Below are 6,430 nucleotides of genomic sequence, written 5' to 3' on the forward strand. Positions count from 1 at the left end.
CCATTTTGTATCTGCCTATCCTTTTTGAATCGTGGGGCCTTGGCTTGATTATCAACAATATCAGACAGGGATAAAGACAGGTTAATAAGTTAAAAGGATAGGGAGGACCATTTTTTGGCTGCATATTTAGCATTCCTGTCTGTTCTATCATTTTCTAGGGATAGAATATCCATTTCCTTAGTGAAGAGCTCATAACAGGGTGATAATTATAGACTCACTGGTAATAACTGTGTCAGCAGAAGTTTAGAAACTACAAGAATTCTAAATTGTCTTAATTGTATGACAGAAGCACATTAGGAGTCTGTGTAAATAGTGGCAGCTTTTCTTCTTGTCAAGGTGGAAGCTTTAGTGAAGGCTATGACAAAATTGGCTTAAGGCATTGTGGGGTGAGCCTTTGAGAGCCCTGAGATATTTTATGTCCTAAGTAAGTAGCAGTTGTCTGTATCTACTGGAGTTTTGACCTAGTTAGAGTCTTTAAAAGAATGAGGAAGAGTAAGAGAGCACCTTGTTTATAAAGCAAAATATCATCAACGTGCTGAACAAGGACTAAACAAGATCGGATCCCTGGGTAAAGGTTACAGAGGCTGAATCAGCTTTGAGAATTCGAGAGAATATTGAAGGAGACTCACAGCATCTAAAGTACTTAGGTTCTTGTTAATTGTCTCCCTCTGAAGGTGAATGTAAAGAGAAATTGTCAGTTAGGGTGCAACAGAATTGAGAGGAAAGATAAACAGAGGCCAATTACTGTATTATTATTATTATTATTTTTTGAGACAGAGCCTCAAGCTGTCCCCCTGGGTAGAGTGCCGTGGCATTACAGCTCACAGCAACCTCCAACTCCTGGGCTCAAGCGAGTCTCTTGCCTCCGCCTCCCAAATAGCTGGGACCTCAGGCACCCGCCACAACGCCCGGCTGTTTTTTGGTTGCAGCCGTCATTGTTGTTTGGCGGGGCCGGGCGGGGGATTCGAACCTGCCACCTTAGGTGTACATGGCTGGTGCCTTAGCCGGTTGAGCTATAGGAGCCGAGCCAATTACTGTATTATTAAAGTCACTTGAACTAAAAAACATTTGAGGCGCATGAGTGTATCCTAGCATTTTGGGAGGCCAAGGCAGGTAGATTGTTTGAGCTCAGGAGTTCAAGACCAGCCTCAGCAAGGGTGAGACCCTGCCTCTAAAAAAATAGCCGGGTGCACTGGGACTGGTGGGTTCAAGCCTACTAAACAAACAAACAAAAAACAAAAAAACAACAACAAAATAGCCAGGCATTGTGGTGGGTGCCAGTAGTCGCAGCTACAAGGGAGACTGAGGCAAGAGTACCACAGTATTCTACCAACGGTGACAAAGTCTGTCTCAAAAAAACAAACAGGCAAAATAAATAAATAAATAAACATTTGAGTTAATGTCTATCTTCTTGGTGAAATATTTGATTTAAGCACTTACATTTCAAACTAATTAGAGTTATTTATGTATTTTGGAAGTGAAATATCACATACGTGTGACCTATATAGACACATAGACATTTAGACATAACAGACAGAAGCAAATCTAATAGCTTTTATAAAGATTTTTTTTTTTTTTTTTGCAGTTTTTTGCTGGAGCTGGGTTTGAACCTGCCACCTCCAGCATATGGGGCTGGCGCTCTACTCCTTTGAGCCACAGGCGCCGCCCTAAAGAATTTTTTTTTTAATTTTTTAAATTAAATCAAACTAATATGAGGATACAAGTTTTAGGTTACACTGTTCTCACTTCCAGGGTAAAGTTTCATTTGTAGAAGAGCCCCTCACCCAGGGGGTGTGTTATACACCCTCATAATGTGCACATTAGGTGAGATCCCACCCCATGCCCTCCCCACTTCTGCCAAATATCCTTCCCCCACCCCCTTCTGCTTCCCATTATCCCTGAACTGAACTATACTAGTGTTTTATTGTTCTTATGAGCATGTAATTGTTTATATATTGATTTCATATTAGTATGGAGTACATTGGATATTTATTTTTCCATTCTGGCAATATTTTACTAAGAAGAATGTTTTTCAACTCCATCCAGGTAGATATAAAAGATGTAAAGTCTCCATCTTTTTTAATGGTTGAATAATACTCCATGGCATACATATACCACAGTTTGTTGATCCATTCATGGGTTGATGGGCACTTAGGTTGCTTCCACGACTTGGCAATTATGAATTGAGCTGCAATAAACATTGTAGTGCAAATGTCTTTGTGGTAAAATGATTTTTGTTCTTCTGGGTAGATACTTAGGATTGCAGGGTCAAATGGAAGGTCTACTTTTAGATCTTTGAGGAGTCTCCATACTTCTCTCAAAAAAGGTTGTATTAGTTTGCAATACCACCAGGAGGGTAGAAGTGTTCCCTTATCTCCACATCCACATCAGCATCTGGTATTCTGGGACTTTGTGATGGGGGCTAATGATTAAAGATGAGCATTTTTCCGTGTGTTTGTTGGCCATTTGTCATCCTTAGAGAAATTTCTGTTCAAATCTTTTGCATACTTATAGAGAGGGTTATTTGCACTTTTCTTATTATTTAATTTGAGTTCTCTGTGGATTCTAGTATCAGGCCTTTGTCAGATTCATAACATGCAAAAATCTTCTCCCATTCTGAAAGTTGTCTGTTTGCTTTGTTTGTGGTACCCTTAACTGTGCAATAGCTTTTTAGCTTGATCAAGTCCCAGTTATTTATTTCTGGTGTTGCTGCAATTGCTAGGATGGGGGCAGGGGGTCTTCCTCATAAAGTTTTTTCCCCAGGCTATTATCTTCAAGTGTTTTCCCCACACTCTCTTCTAGAATTTTTATTGTTTTGTGTCTTAAATATAAATCTTTTATCCAATGAGAATCAATTTTTGTCAATGGGGAGAGGTGCTCTTAAATATTGTTTTCTTTTATTCAGACTATCGATCTTTTAGTTGCCTATTTCATTGTTTTAAGTAATTATTAGCTAGGCAACAATTTTCCTTTCATAAGATTTTTCCATTTCTGTGTTTGCTGCTTCAGCAGCCTAATACTTACACATATATAGGTAGGCATAGCTGGAAAGTAGAGTACCTAGTTCTTAAGAAATTCAAGATCCTATTTTTACCTTGAATCTTGGCTTTAGCTCTCAGATCTCCATGGTCAATGCAGGCAAAGATCTTTCCTTACCCCAATGAATAATAAAAAGAAACAAAGAGATACAACACAGAAATTTCTGTGAATTCCTAAAAGTTGGAGTTTGCCTCCCTGTAATATTATCATTTACTGTTAGTCTCTGCCTGACCCAGTCAGGCATTTGAGGCCTCTAATTAGATCTAAGCTAATTAATTCCTGGATCCAATCTTATCCCAGACCTAGTTTAGTTTTTGTCATGATTTCTGAACCCAGTTAGGATCAAAAATTTCCTCAAACAAACTCAGAGAGCTCAAAATACAAGTCAGTGGATCTTTAGAATCTGAGAGAGAACTTATCCACAAACCCCAGTTGCATTGAGAGAACAATGGACCCAAGGGGTCTTGGTTCAAGGGGTGTTCCCCTGGTGGTCTGGGAGCTCTATTTTGGGAGTCACTTCTGCCAAACTAAACTTCACAGAGTTTAGTTGAGCAAAGAGTGATTCAAAGATTGGGCAGTGGGACAAAAGCATACATTGGAGAAAATAAATGGTGCTGGGAGAGTTGGATAATGACATGTAAAGACTGAAAATGGATCAGCACTTTTTGTCACTTAAAAATTGACTCAAGGATCAGCTCCTGTAGTTTAAGTAGCTAAGGTGCCAGCCACATACACCAGAGATGGTGGGTTTGAAACCAGCCTGGGCCTGCCAAACAGTGACAACTACAAGCAAAAAATAGCTGGGCATTGTGGTGGGTGCCTGTAGTCCCAGTTACTTGGGATGCTGAGGCTAGAGAATCATTTAAGCCCAGGAATTGGAGGTTGCTGTGAGCTGTGATGCCACAACACTCTACCCAAGGAGATAACTTGAGGCTCTGTCTCAAAAAAAAAAAAAATTGACTCAAGATGGATAAAAGATTTAAATCTGGGGGTAGATTGGACATGCGTGGACAGAATTTTATCTGTGACCAGTGTCCGCCACCGTGGATGGTGAGCGACCTCATCGAACCAGTGCTGCCACCTGGCTTCAAGGCCCATGGGGCAGCAGAAGACAAGGAGCAGGAGGCCAGCCCACTTGCAGGACAAGCTTTGCTCCCTAATTATCAAAGTAGTAGTTCAAACTCATCAGACAGAGATGAAGATAGTAGTTCTTCATATGAAGAAGGAAATGAAGACTCTGAAGAAGATGACATGGGTCCAACGGCAAGAAAGCAGAGGAGAAGCCAGGATGACAATGATGATGATGGCTTTTTTGGACCAGGCCTTCCTCCTGGATTTAAAAAGCAGGATGATTCTCTAATAGGTCCTGCATTGCCACCTGGTTTCATTAAATCTACACAGAAAAGTGGCAAGGACAGAGATGATCCAGGACAACAGGAAACAGATAGCAGTGAAGATGAGGACATCAATGGACCAATGCCTGCAAAAGGACCAGTTAACTGCTGTGTTAACAACAGAGTTTGAAAAAAGAGCCCAGAGAATGAAAGAAAAACTTAGATGATGATTCTTCTAAACCAATTACAAGAGAGTTATGGATGACAGAGCTTCCTCCAGAAATGAAAGACTTTGGTCTTGGGCCAACAACTTTCAAGAGAGAGCCAATGACAAATCCGGAGGTCGATCAATCTGGACAGATACTCCAGCTGAAAGGGAAAGGAAAGCTAAGGAAACACAAGAAGCAAGGAAGTCATTCAATAAGAAGGATGAAGAACATATATTGTCAGGAAGAGATAAGAGACTGGCTGAGCAGGTATTCTCAAATAATGAATCAAAAAGATCAGAATCTCTTATGGAGAGATCTCTCCATCATAAGAAATTAAAGAGTAAGGCTGATGAAGATAAAAACAAGCCTCAAGAGAATACCACTTGAATGTGATAAGGATCTCAAGGTTAATCAGTTTGATGAAACTCAGAAAAAAGCCCTAATAAAGAAATCTAAATCACTAAACAGTAGATTTTCACATGGCAAAAGCAATATGTTTTTATACGTCAGTATACTTCAGTGGGGTATATTTTCATGCTGATTAATTTGAATTTTTCTAAGTATTCTTTGTCTTTAATAACTGTGTGCTAAAATCTATTTCCTTTTATATAATATATTATAAACCTATATTATTTTTTATAAATAAAAGTGATTTTTGTAAAGTCAGCCTGTGGGGTAAAAAATATGGATGGTTTACTGGAAAAATAGTCTTTCCTTCATAATAACCTAACAAAATGATGCTATTGCAAAAATGCTAAAATAAAAATTCATTTAATGAGAAATGGCAAAGGAAAGTGTGGTTTGAAGCTTTGAGTATACATGCATGCTTCATTAAAGAATGAAGAAAGGAGGCTGGTTCATAATTTTTATTGTTAAACAGGATCACAATTTTAAAATGTTCATTGCTTAGCAAGATCCCCTGTAAGTTAAGAACTATTACATCATTCATTCATAGACCAATCTGACCAGGGTTTGTAATGGTGATTAAGGAATTACATAAGACTTGAGGTTGTGGCTCAGCGCCTGTAGCACAGGGGTTACGGTGCCAGCCACAAACACGGAGGCTGGCAGGTTTGAACCTGGCCAGGGCCAGCTAAAACAATGATGATAACTGCAACAAAAAATAGCTGGGTGTTGTGGCAGATGCTTGTAGTCCCAGCTACTTGGGAGGCTGAGGCAAGAGAATTGCTCGAGCCCAAGAATCTGAGGTAGCTGTGATGTGATGCCACGGTGCTCTACCGAGGGCAACATAGTGAGACTCTGTTTAAAAAAAAAAAAAAAGACCTTAGATTGCTTCTTAATATCTTTATGATTTTTAATAATTGTATGAAACCTATATCAAAATTCAAATGTAATTTTAAGGGAAAATGTAGTTAAATTTAGAAATATTTTCTAACTTAGCCAAATTTTCTTATTCTTACCTCAGGGGGATTTCCCTGTACAATGAAGAAAAGTTGTTGAAGAATACTCTTTTGTCTGTCAGTCCATCTTTATTCCTTTCTTTTGGGCTTTTTAAGATTAGAAATTATTGGTGGTGCCTGTGGCTCAAAGGGTTAGGGCATTGGCCCCATATGCCAGCGGTGGTGGGTTCAAACCCAGCCCTGGCCAAAAACTGCAGAAAAAAGAAAATTAGAAATTACTTTAATCTTATAAGTCATGCAAACTTACCTTGCTTTGCGTGTCCTTTAAGGTCATGTGGAAATACAAAATTGATGTATGATATGTAGAATAGAATATTTTTGTGTGCCTTTGGCTTCTGAGAAGTATGGTCTGTCCTTAAAATAACTGTTTTGAGGGTCCCTCTGATTTTTATGGTGTCTCACAAGTTCTCTCCCCACTGAATCTCTA

General features: G+C 39.2%; 1 pseudogene; it reads left to right on the forward strand.

The window, feature by feature from the left end:
• Positions 1-4,086: 4,086 nt before the first annotated feature.
• LOC100967130 lies at positions 4,087-5,123 on the forward strand (annotated as a pseudogene).
• The last annotated feature ends 1,307 nt before the right edge of the window (positions 5,124-6,430 follow it).

Source organism: Otolemur garnettii, unplaced genomic scaffold (assembly GCF_000181295.1).
Source record: "Otolemur garnettii isolate 467f Iridium unplaced genomic scaffold, OtoGar3 scaffold00001, whole genome shotgun sequence".
Classification (NCBI taxonomy): Eukaryota; Metazoa; Chordata; class Mammalia; order Primates; family Galagidae; genus Otolemur; species Otolemur garnettii.